Source organism: Pseudophryne corroboree, unplaced genomic scaffold (genome assembly GCF_028390025.1).
Source record: "Pseudophryne corroboree isolate aPseCor3 unplaced genomic scaffold, aPseCor3.hap2 scaffold_223, whole genome shotgun sequence".
Classification (NCBI taxonomy): domain Eukaryota; kingdom Metazoa; phylum Chordata; class Amphibia; order Anura; family Myobatrachidae; genus Pseudophryne; species Pseudophryne corroboree.
Genome location: NW_026968879.1, coordinates 941,157 through 953,284, shown reverse-complemented (window position 1 = coordinate 953,284; position 12,128 = coordinate 941,157). Strand labels below are relative to the sequence as shown.

General features: G+C 35.0%; 1 non-coding gene across 1 annotated transcript; it reads right to left on the bottom strand.

Annotated features, from left to right (window-relative positions):
• Positions 1–9,850: 9,850 nt before the first annotated feature.
• LOC135008733 (U1 spliceosomal RNA) lies at positions 9,851–10,013 on the bottom strand. Its single transcript, XR_010208382.1, has one exon. It is a non-coding gene; the product is annotated as a U1 spliceosomal RNA (small nuclear RNA).
• Between the last annotated feature and the right edge of the window lie 2,115 nt (positions 10,014–12,128).

Sequence of the window (12,128 nt, the reverse complement as noted above, 5' to 3'; positions counted from 1 at the left end):
GGCCTTCTCTGATGTTTAGATTTGATTCAGTGATTTTATAAAAACAGCTAGGAAGCACAATTTAGCAGTGGGTTGCAGAGAAAAAGAAATATGCTGGCAGAAAAATCCAATTGAGTGATTAAACAGCTCTTCATTTTCTGGCTTTATTTTTATACTAACAAATTTGTTCTCTGAAAAGTGTCCACAAAGCCAAGTCTCTGATTAACACCTTTGTAGGGATGGTTTTTCACCTATTACTAAATTAAACTTGCTTCATTGGAAAGGCAGCAAGATGCATCCTCATTTCAATGTCTACTGAAATAATACAGGTTGACACCAGGAAACATTAACGCCACTGCATCCTTGCTGCTTTCGCATGTGGAAGTCTGTTTAATGTGAAAACAAGGTGATATCTAATTAGCACACAGGTAAGGAATTAAGAAAATCTTTATTTAAGGGTGAAGATGTTTCTCACAAAATCGTTGCCCCAATGCATCATTGAAATTCAAGCTGGAAAGATGATTTTAATATATCACTTGTACATTTTGTATTGCTCTTCTGGTGACAATGTAGTTTGTTTTTGTCAATTACCATTTTAATAATCGGGTAAAGAAAATTAATTGGATTTTTGAAAGAAAACAATACTGTCAATATACTATTAAAACAAATTAAAATGGTAAAAGTTATTGTACTTTAAGTAAAAATAAAAGAGCAAAAATATCAATCCCAGTTTTGGATTACTTTAATTAACAAAAAAAAATGCATATAGCAGAGGATAGTTTCAATCTGCCTACCTCTGGGTTATGGACCCAGCATGCTTCCATTACAGTACTCTGTTGCACATGTAAGTGCAAGAGGTCCTGAAGCACTCACTTATCATGGGAAAGTGCCAATGTGTTTCTTCATTGGTTGATGGAAGAAACATCTTACAAAAACTCTCCACATTATTGACTTTTTAAAATGTTTCTAGGAATCGTTCTAGATGAATGCTTATTAGCCTTTGTCAGTATGTTCTTTTGCAAAGTGTTGTTTTGGCGCAATCAGTTAGTGTGTAAGGCTATTAACCAAAAGGTTGGTGGTTCAATCAGGACTTAATTGACCTTGTTATCAGATTTTGGTGATCTTTAAGTAGACAAGTCAAAATTTCAAACCCCCTGTTATGGTGTAGGGTACCTGGCCTTCTCTAATGTAATCAGAGTTAGATTTGATTCAGTGATTTTATAAAAACAGCTAGGAAGAACAATTTAGCAGTGGGTTGCAGAGAAAAAGAAATATGCTGGCAGAAAAATCCAATTGAGTGATTAAACAGCTCTTCATTTTCTGGCTTTATTTTTACACTAACAAATTTGTTCTCTGAAAAGTGTCCACAAAGACAAGTCTCTGATTAACACCTTTGTAGGGATGGTTTCTCACCTATTACTAAATTAAACTTGCTTCATTGGAAAGGCAGCAAGATGCATCTTCATTTCAATGTCTACTGAAATAATACAGGTTGACACCAGGAAACATTAACGCCACTGCATCCTTGCTGCTTTCGCATGTGGAAGTCTGTTTAATGTGAAAACAAGGTGATATCTAATTAGCACACAGGTAAGGAATTAAGAAAATCTTTATTTAAGGGTGAAGATGTTTCTCACAAAATCGTTGCCCCAATGCATCATTGAAATTCAAGCTGGAAAGATGATTTTAATATATCACTTGTACATTTTGTATTGCTCTTCTGGTGACAATGTAGTTTGTTTTTGTCAATTACCATTTTAATAATCGGGTAAAGAAAATTAAGTGGATTTTTGAAAGAAAACAATACTATTAAAACAAATTAAAATGGTAAAAGTTATTGTACTTTAAGTAAAAATAAAAGAGCAAAAATATCAATCCCAGTTTTGGATTACTTTAATTAACAAAAAAAATGCATATAGCAGAGGATAGTTTCAATCTGCCTACCTCTGGGTTATGGACCCAGCATGCTTCCATTACAGTACTCTGCTGCACATGTAAGTGCAAGAGATCCTGAAGCACTCACTCATCATGGGAAAGTACCAATGTGTTTCTTCATTGGTTGATGGAAGAAACATCTTACAAAAACTCTCCACATTATTGACTTTTTAAAATGTTTCTAGGAATCATTCTAGATGAATGCTTATTAGCCTTTGTCAGTAAGTACTTTTGCAAAGTGTCGCTGTGGCGCAATCAGTTAGTGTGTAAGGCTATTAACCAAAAGGTTGGTGGTTCAATCCCACCCAGGGACTTAATTGACCTTGTTATCAGATTTTGGTGATCTTTAAGTAGACAAGTCAAAATTTCAAACCCACTGTTATGGTGTAGGGTACCTGGCCTTCTCTGATGTTTAGATTTGATTCAGTGATTTTATAAAAACAGCTAGGAAGCACAATTTAGCAGTGGGTTGCAGAGAAAAAGAAATATGCTGGCAGAAAAATCCAATTGAGTGATTAAACAGCTCTTCATTTTCTGGCTTTATTTTTATACTAACAAATTTGTTCTCTGAAAAGTGTCCACAAAGCCAAGTCTCTGATTAACACCTTTGTAGGGATGGTTTTTCACCTATTACTAAATTAAACTTGCTTCATTGGAAAGGCAGCAAGATGCATCCTCATTTCAATGTCTACTGAAATAATACAGGTTGACACCAGGAAACATTAACGCCACTGCATCCTTGCTGCTTTCGCATGTGGAAGTCTGTTTAATGTGAAAACAAGGTGATATCTAATTAGCACACAGGTAAGGAATTAAGAAAATCTTTATTTAAGGGTGAAGATGTTTCTCACAAAATCGTTGCCCCAATGCATCATTGAAATTCAAGCTGGAAAGATGATTTTAATATATCACTTGTACATTTTGTATTGCTCTTCTGGTGACAATGTAGTTTGTTTTTGTCAATTACCATTTTAATAATCGGGTAAAGAAAATTAATTGGATTTTTGAAAGAAAACAATACTGTCAATATACTATTAAAACAAATTAAAATGGTAAAAGTTATTGTACTTTAAGTAAAAATAAAAGAGCAAAAATATCAATCCCAGTTTTGGATTACTTTAATTAACAAAAAAAAATGCATATAGCAGAGGATAGTTTCAATCTGCCTACCTCTGGGTTATGGACCCAGCATGCTTCCATTACAGTACTCTGTTGCACATGTAAGTGCAAGAGGTCCTGAAGCACTCACTTATCATGGGAAAGTACCAATGTGTTTCTTCATTGGTTGATGGAAGAAACATCTTACAAAAACTCTCCACATTATTGACTTTTTAAAATGTTTCTAGGAATCGTTCTAGATGAATGCTTATTAGCCTTTGTCAGTATGTTCTTTTGCAAAGTGTTGTTTTGGCGCAATCAGTTAGTGTGTAAGGCTATTAACCAAAAGGTTGGTGGTTCAATCCCACCCAGGGACTTAATTGACCTTGTTATCAGATTTTGGTGATCTTTAAGTAGACAAGTCAAAATTTCAAACCCCCTGTTATGGTGTAGGGTACCTGGCCTTCTCTAATGTAATCAGAGTTAGATTTGATTCAGTGATTTTATAAAAACAGCTAGGAAGAACAATTTAGCAGTGGGTTGCAGAGAAAAAGAAATATGCTGGCAGAAAAATCCAATTGAGTGATTAAACAGCTCTTCATTTTCTGGCTTTATTTTTACACTAACAAATTTGTTCTCTGAAAAGTGTCCACAAAGACAAGTCTCTGATAAACACCTTTGTAGGGATGGTTTTTCACCTATTACTAAATTAAACTTGCTTCATTGGAAAGGCAGCAAGATGCATCTTCATTTCAATGTCTACTGAAATAATACAGGTTGACACCAGGAAACATTAACGCCACTGCATCCTTGCTGCTTTCGCATGTGGAAGTCTGTTTAATGTGAAAACAAGGTGATATCTAATTAGCACACAGGTAAGGAATTAAGAAAATCTTTATTTAAGGGTGAAGATGTTTCTCACAAAATCGTTGCCCCAATGCATCATTGAAATTCAAGCTGGAAAGATGATTTTAATATATCACTTGTACATTTTGTATTGCTCTTCTGGTGACAATGTAGTTTGTTTTTGTCAATTACCATTTTAATAATCGGGTAAAGAAAATTAAGTGGATTTTTGAAAGAAAACAATACTGTCAATATACTATTAAAACAAATTAAAATGGTAAAAGTTATTGTACTTTAAGTAAAAATAAAAGAGCAAAAATATCAATCCCAGTTTTGGATTACTTTAATTAACAAAAAAAAATGCATATAGCAGAGGATAGTTTCAATTTGCCTACCTCTGGGTTATGGACCCAGCATGCTTCCATTACAGTACTCTGCTGCACATGTAAGTGCAAGAGGTCCTGAAGCACTCACTTATCATGGGAAAGTACCAATGTGTTTCTTCATTGGTTGATGGAAGAAACATCTTACAAAAACTCTCCACATTATTGACTTTTTAAAATGTTTCTAGGAATCGTTCTAGATGAATGCTTATTAGCCTTTGTCAGTATGTACTTTTGCTAAGTGTAGCTGTGGCGCAATCAGTTAGTGTGTAAGGCTATTAACCAAAAGGTTGGTTGTTCAATCCCACCCAGGGATTTAATTGACCTTGTTATCAGATTTTGGTGATCTTTAAGTAGACAAGTCAAAATTTCAAACCCCCTGTTATGGTGTAGGGTACCTGGCCTTCTCTGATGTAATCAGAGTTAGATTTGATTCAGTGATTTTATAAAAACAGCTAGGAAGCACAATTTGGCAGTGGGTTGCAGAGAAAAAGAAATATGCTGGCACAAAAATCCAATTGAGTGTTTAAACAGCTCTTCATTTTCTGGCTTTATTTTTATGCTAACTAATTTGTTCTCTGAAAAGTGTCCACAAAGCCAAGTATCTGATTAACATATTTGTAGGGATGGTTTTTCACCTATTACTAAATTAAACTTGCTTCATTGGAAAGGCAGCAAGATGTATCCTCATTTCAATATCTACTGAAATAATACAGGTTGACACCAGGAAACATTAACGCCACTGCATCCTTGCTGCTTTCTCATGTGGAAGTCTGTTTAATGTGAAAACAAGGTGATATCTAATTAGCACACAGGTAAGGAATTAAGAAAATCTTTATTTAAGGGTGAAGATGTTTCTCACAAAATCGTTGCCCCAATGCATCATTGAAATTCAAGCTGGAAAGATGATTTTAATATATCACTTGTACATTTTGTATTGCTCTTATGGTGACAATGTAGTTTGTTTTTGTCAATTACCATTTTAATAATAGGGTAAAGAAAATTAAGTGGATTTTTGAAAGAAAACAATACTGTCAATATACTATTAAAACAAATTAAAATGGTAAAAGTTATTGTACTTTAAGTAAAAATAAAAGCGAAAATATCAATCCCAGTTTTGGATTACTTTAATGAACAAAAAAAAAAATTCATATAGCAAAGGATAGTTTCAATCTGCCTACCTCTGGGTTATGGGCCCAGCATGCTTCCATTGCAGTACTCTGCTGCACATGTAAGTGCAAGAGATCCTGAAGCACTCACTCATCATGCGAAAGTACTAATGTGTTTCTTCATTGGTTGCTGGAAGAAACATCTTACAAAAACTCTCCAGATTATTGACTTTTTAAAGTTTTTCTAGGAAACGTTCTAGATGAATGCTTATTAGTCTTTGTCAGTATGTGCTTTTTGCAAAGTGTCGCTGTGGCGCAATCAGTTAGTGTGTATGGTTATTAACCAAAAGGTTGGTGGTTCAATCCCACCCAGGGACGTAATTGACCTTGTTATCAGATTTTGGTGATCTTTAAGTAGACAAGTCAAAATTTCAAACCCCCTGTTATGGTTTAGGGTACCTGGCCTTCTCTGATGTAATCAGAGTTAGATTTGATTCAGTGATTTTATAAAAACAGCTAGGAAGCACAATTTAGCAGTGGGTTGCAGAGAAAAAGAAATATGCTGGCAAAAAAATCCAATTGAGTGATTAAACAGCTCTTCATTTTCTGGCTTTATTTTTATGCTAACAAATTTGTTCTCTGAAAAGTGTCCACAAAGCCAAGTCTCTGATTAACACCTTTGTAGGGATGGTTTTTCACCTATTACTAAATTAAACTTGCTTCATTGGAAAGGCAGCAAGATGCATCCTCATTTCAATGTCTACTGAAATAATACAGGTTGACACCAGGAAACATTAACGCCACTGCATCCTTGCTGCTTTCGCATGTGGAAGTCTGTTTAATGTGAAAACAAGGTGATATCTAATTAGCACACAGGTAAGGAATTAAGAAAATCTTTATTTAAGGGTGAAGGTGTTTCTCACAAAATCGTTGCCCCAATGCATCATTGAAATTCAAGCTGGAAAGATGATTTTAATATATCACTTGTACATTTTGTATTGCTCTTCTGGTGACAATGTCGTTTGTTTTTGTCAATTACCATTTTAATAATAGGGTAAAGAAAATTAAGTGGATTTTTGAAAGAAAACAATACTGTCAATATACTATTAAAACAAATTAAAATGGTAAAAGTTATTGTACTTTAAGTAAAAATAAAAGAGCAAAAATATCAATCCCAGTTTTGGATTACTTTAATTAACAAAAAAAAATGCATATAGCAGAGGATAGTTTCAATCTGCCTACCTCTGGGTTATGGGCCCAGCATGTTTCCATTGCAGTACTCTGCTGCACATGTAAGTGCAAGAGATCCTGAAGCACTCACTCATCATGGGAAAGTACCAATGTGTTTCTTCGTTGGTTGATGGAAGAAACATCTTACAAAAACTCTCCAGATTATTGACTTTTTAAAGTTTTTCTAGGAAACGTTCTAGATGAATGCTTATTAGCCTTTGTCAGTATGTACATTTGTAAAGTGTCTCTGTGGCGCAATCTGTTAGTGTGTTTGGTTATTAATCAAAGGGTTGGTGGTTCAATCCCACCCAGGGATGTAATTGACCTTGTTATCAGATTTTGGTGATCTTTAAGTAGACAAGTCAAAATTTCAAACCCCCTTCTTATGGTGTAGGGTACCTGGCCTACTCTGATGTAATCAGAGTTAGATTTGAATAAGTGTTTTTATAAAAAAAACAGCTAGGAAGCACAATTTAGCAGTGGGTTGCAGAGAAAAAGAAATATGCTGGCAGAAAAATCCAATTGAGTGATTAAACAGCTCTTCATTTTCTGGCTTTATTTTTATGCTAACGAATTTGTTCTCTGAAAAGTGTCCACAAAGCCAAGTATCTGATTAACATATTTGTAGGGATGGTTTTTCACCTATTACTAAATTAAACTTGCTTCATTGGAAAGGCAGCAAGATGCATCCTCATTTCAATATCTACTGAAATAATACAGGTTGACACCAGGAAACATTAACGCCACTGCATCATTGCTGCTTTCTCATGTGGAAGTCTGTTTAATGTGAAAACAAGGTGATATCTAATTAGCACACAGGTAAGGAATTAAGAAAATCTTTATTTAAGGGTGAAGATGTTTCTCACAAAATCGTTGCCCCAATGCATCATTGAAATTCAAGCTGGAAAGATGATTTTAATATATCACTTGTACATTTTGTATTGCTCTTCTGGTGACAATGTAGTTTGTTTTTGTCAATTACCATTTTAATAATCGGGTAAAGAAAATTAATTGGATTTTTGAAAGAAAACAATACTGTCAATATACTATTAAAACAAATTAAAATGGTAAAAGTTATTGTACTTTAAGTAAAAATAAAAGCTAAAATATCAATCCCAGTTTTGGATTACTTTAATGAACAAAAAAAAAATGCATATAGCAAAGGATAGTTTCAATCTGCCTACCTCTGGGTTATGGGCCCAGCATGCTTCCATTGCAGTACTCTGCTGCACATGTAAGTGCAAGAGATCCTGAAGCACTCACTCATCATGCGAAAGTACCAATGTGTTTCTTCATTGGTTGCTGGAAGAAACATCTTACAAAAACTCTCCAGATTATTGACTTTTTAAAGTTTTTCTAGGAAACGTTCTAGATGAATGCTTATTAGTCTTTGTCAGTATGTACTTTTCGCAAAGTGTCTCTGTGGCGCAATCGGTTAGTGTGTTCAGCTATTAATCAAAAGGTTGGTGGTTCAATCCCATCCAGGGACGTAATTGACCTTGTGATCAGATTTTGGTAATATTTAAGTAGACAAGTCAAAATTGCAAACCCCCTCTTATGGTGTAGGGTACCTGGCCTTCTCTGATGTAATCAGAGTTAGATTTCATTAAGTGATTTTATAAAAAAACAGCTAGGAAGCACAATTTAGCAGTGGGTTGCAGAGAAAAAGAAAAATGCTGGCAGAAAAATCCAATTGAGTGGTTAAACAGCTCTTCATTTTCTGGCTTTATTTTTATGATAACAAATTTGTTCTCTGAAAAGTGTCCACAAAGCCAAGTATCTGATTAACATCTTTGTAGGGATGGTTTTTCACCTATTACTAAATTAAACTTGCTTCATTGGAAAGGCAGCAAGATGCATCCTCATTTCAATATCTACGGAAATAATACAGGTTGACACCAGGAAACATTAACGCCACTGCATCTTTGCTGTTTTCTCATGTGGAAGTCTGTTTAATGTGAAAACAAGGTGATATCTAATTAGCACACAGGTAAGGAATTAAGAACATCTTTATTTAAGGGTGAAGATGTTTCTCACAAAATCGTTGCCCCAATGCATCATTGAAATTCAAGCTGGAAAGATGATTTTAATATATCACTTGTACATTTTGTATTGCTCTTCTGGTGACAATGTAGTTTGTTTTTGTCAATTACCATTTTAATAATCGGGTAAAGAAAATTAATAGGATTTTTGAAAGAAAACAATACTGTCAATATACTATTAAAACAAATTAAAATGGTAAAAGTTATTGTACTTTAAGTAAAAATAAAAGAGCAAAAATATCAATCCCAGTTTTGGATTACTTTAATTAACAAAAAAAATGCATATAGCAGAGGATAGTTTCAATCTGCCTACCTCTGGGTTATGGACCCAGCATGCTTCCATTACAGTACTCTGCTGCACATGTAAGTGCAAGAGATCCTGAAGCACTCACTCATCATGGGAAAGTACCAATGTGTTTCTTCATTGGTTGATGGAAGAAACATCTTACAAAAACTCTCCACATTATTGACTTTTTAAAATGTTTCTAGGAATCGTTCTAGATGAATGCTTATTAGCCTTTGTCAGTATGTACTTTTGCAAAGTGTAGCTGTGGCGCAATCAGTTAGTGTGTAAGGCTATTAACCAAAAGGTTGGTGATTCAATCCCACCAAGGGACTTAATTGACCTTGTTATCAGATTTTGGTGATCTTTAAGTAGACAAGTCAAAATTTCAAACCCCCTATTATGGTGTAGGGTACCTGGCCTTCTCTAATGTAATCAGAGTTAGATTTGATTCAGTGATTTTATAAAAACAGCTAGGAAGAACAATTTAGCAGTGGGTTGCAGAGAAAAAGAAATATGCTGGCAGAAAAATCCAATTGAGTGATTAAACAGCTCTTCATTTTCTGGCTTTATTTTTATACTAACAAATTTGTTCTCTGAAAAGTGTCCACAAAGCCAAGTCTCTGATTAACACCTTTGTAGGGATGGTTTTTCACCTATTACTAAATTAAACTTGCTTCATTGGAAAGGCAGCAAGATGCATCTTCATTTCAATGTCTACTGAAATAATACAGGTTGACACCAGGAAACATTAACGCCACTGCATCCTTGCTGCTTTCGCATGTGGAAGTCTGTTTAATATGAAAACAAGGTGATATCTAATTAGCACACAGGTAAGGAATTAAGAAAATCTTTATTTAAGGGTGAAGATGTTTCTCACAAAATCGTTGCCCCAATGCATCATTGAAATTCAAGCTAGGCTGGAGAGAGACCTGAGACAAAGAGATCTGAATTATACGAGAGCCGACCAGGGGAAACACAAATTATGCAGTCAAGTTTCCCACATTTGGGGAAATCGCAGGAGCAGCACACCCAGAGTGCAATGGGTGAGCCTTGCCCTGGGAGAAGCACCTTCATGATCATAGTATCTCACCTGGCAGGTAAGTAGGAGTTGGGCTAGTGCTGGGGAGGGTCGCTGCTCGGGTACGCCCCTGTCAAGTGAAGGAGATCCAACTGAGGCAGCACAAGGGAACTCTCGAAAGAAGAACAAGGCTAGAGGAAGATCTGAGACAAAGAAATCTGACTTTTACCAGAGCTGACCAGAGGAAAGCACAAACACAGTACCCCACTACCACCAGGAAACATTAACGCCACTGCATCCTTGCTGCTTTCTCATGTGGTAGTCTATTTAATGTGAAAACAAGGTGATATCTAATTAGCACACAGAAAAGAAAATTAAGTGAATTTTTGAAAGAAAACAATACTGTCAATATACTATTAAAACAAATTAAAATGGTAAAAGTTATTGTACTTTAAGTAAAAATAAAAGCTAAAATATCAATCCCAGTTTTGGATTACTTTAATGAACAAAAAAAAAAATTCATATAGCAAAGGATAGTTTCAATCTGCCTACCTCTGGGTTATGGGCCCAGCATGCTTCCATTGCAGTACTCTGCTGCACATGTAAGTGCAAGAGATCCTGAAGCACTCACTCATCATGCGAAAGTACCAATGTGTTTCTTCATTGGTTGCTGGAAGAAACATCTTACAAAAACTCTCCAGATTATTGACTTTTTAAAGTTTTTCTAGGAAACGTTCTAGATGAATGCTTATTAGTCTTTGTCAGTATGTGCTTTTTGCAAAGTGTCTCTGTGGCGCAATCGGTTAGTGTGTTCAGCTATTTATCAAAAGGTTGGTGGTTCAATCCCACCCAGGGACGTAATTGACCTTGTGATCAGATTTTGGTGATATTTAAGTAGACAAGTCAAAATTGCAAACCCCCTCTTATGGTATAGGGTACCTGGCCTTCTCTGATGTAATCAGAGTTAGATTTGATTAAGTGATTTTATAAAAAAACAGCTAGGAAGCACAATTTAGCAGTGGGTTGCAGAGAAAAAGAAAAATGCTGGCAGAAAAATCCAATTGAGTGATTAAACAGCTCTTCATTTTCTGGCTTTATTTTTATGATTACAAATTTGTTCTCTGAAAAGTGTCCACAAAGCCAAGTATCTGATTAACATCTTTGTAGGGATGGTTTTTTACCTATTACTAAATTAAACTTGCTTCATTGGAAAGGCAGCAAGATGCATCCTCATTTCAATATCTACGGAAATAATACAGGTTGACACCAGGAAACATTAACGCCACTGCATCTTTGCTGTTTTCGCATGTGAAAGTCTGTTTAATGTGAAAACAAGGTGATATCTAATTAGCACACAGGTAAGGAATTAAGAAAATCTTTATTTAAGGGTGAAGGTGTTTCTCACAAAATCGTTGCCCCAATGCATCATTGAAATTCAAGCTGGAAAGATGATTTTAATATATCACTTGTACATTTTGTATTGCTCTTCTGGTGACAATGTAGTTTGTTTTTGTCAATTACCATTTTAATAATAGGGTAAAGAAAATTAAGTGGATTTTTGAAAGAAAACAATACTGTCAATATACTATTAAAACAAATTAAAATGGTAAAAGTTATTGTACTTTAAGTAAAAATAAAAGAGCAAAAATATCAATCCCAGTTTTGGATTACTTTAATTAACAAAAAAAAATGCATATAGCAGAGGATAGTTTCAATCTGCCTACCTCTGGGTTATGGGCCCAGCATTTTTCCATTGCAGTACTCTGCTGCACATGTAAGTGCAAGAGATCCTGAAGCACTCACTCATCATGGGAAAGTACCAATGTGTTTCTTCGTTGGTTGATGGAAGAAACATCTTACAAAAACTCTCCAGATTATTGACTTTTTAAAGTTTTTCTAGGAAACGTTCTAGATGAATGCTTATTAGCCTTTGTCAGTATGTACGTTTGTAAAGTGTCTCTGTGGCGCAATCTGTTAGTGTGTTTGGTTATTAATCAAAGGGTTGGTGGTTCAATCCCACACAGGGATGTAATTGACCTTGTTATCAGATTTTGGTGATCTTTAAGTAGACAAGTCAAAATTTCAAACCCCCTTCTTATGGTGTAGGGTACCTGGCCTACTCTGATGTAATCAGAGTTAGATTTGAATAAGTGATTTTATAAAAAAAACAGCTAGGAAGCACAATTTAGCAGTGGGTTGCAG